Source organism: Mandrillus leucophaeus, unplaced genomic scaffold, assembly GCF_000951045.1.
Source record: "Mandrillus leucophaeus isolate KB7577 unplaced genomic scaffold, Mleu.le_1.0 Scaffold4, whole genome shotgun sequence".
Classification (NCBI taxonomy): domain Eukaryota; kingdom Metazoa; phylum Chordata; class Mammalia; order Primates; family Cercopithecidae; genus Mandrillus; species Mandrillus leucophaeus.
In genome coordinates, this window is record NW_012104253.1 from 14,472,461 (window position 1) to 14,473,540 (window position 1,080).

A 1,080-nucleotide genomic window follows, 5' to 3' on the forward strand; every position below is an offset into this window, starting at 1 on the left:
TATATATATATATATATATATCTCCAGGTTTGGTGGCATGCACCTGTAGTCCCAGCTGCTTGGGGGGCTGAGATGGACTGATTGCCTGAGCCCAGGAGGTTGAGGCTGCAGTGAGTGGTCACGCCACTGCAGTCCAGCCTGCATGAGAGAGCAAGACCCTGTCTCTACAAATAAAATAAATTTTTAAATTTTAAATGACTGCAAACTTAGTGTCTTAACACAAATTTATTCTCTTTGTTTTGGAGGTCAGAAGTCACAAATCAAGGTTTCAGTGGGGCTGTGTTCCTTCCCCAGGCTCTGGAGGAGGACGGGCATCCCTGTCTTCTCCAGCAGCTAGAAGCTTCCTGCGGCCTTGGCTCGTGGCCGCCTTACATTGCCTTTCCTTCCTCTGTTCCATCACTGCGTCACCTTCTGCCTTTGACCTCCTGCCTCCCTCTAAGGACTCTGCTGGTTGCACTGGGCCCCCTGGACAGTCCAGGGCCATTGCCCCACCTCAAGAGCCTTCGTTCAGTCACAACTGCATGGCCCCATCTGTCGTGGAAGGCAACAATAGTCACAGGTTCCAGGACTCAGGATGTGGACGTCTTTGGGGGTTAGGGGGAGCACATTATTCTGCAGGCCACAGCGTGGGAGCTGGGAGGCTGTCAGGCTCCTGCCGTCACACAGCGACCATGGTGCTTAGACCAAGGGGCGTGGAGGAAGTGGCGAGAGGCACTGGACTGTGAAGATTCTGAAGACAGAGCCAAGAGGGTTTGCTCACACATGGAGCTGGGTGTGAGGGAGGGGAGACACCAGGGATGAAGGTGGGGGTCTTGTCCTGAGCTACGGGAAGGATGGCACTGACCGCCAGGAGGCAGGAGAATAGGTTGGGGAGGAGAGGGGAAGGCAGGAGTCTGCTTTCAGGCAGGTTGAATACAGAATGCCTGTGGAGCCTCTGAGGCGGAGGCAGCTGGCAGGGCTGAGATGAGGCGAGAGTGTGGGAGGTGTCAGGGATGTGGGGTTGGGAGCCATGGGCCTGACGGGGCCACCTCGGGACAAGCATAGACAAAGAGGAAGAGGTCAGGGCTGAGCTCCGGGGCT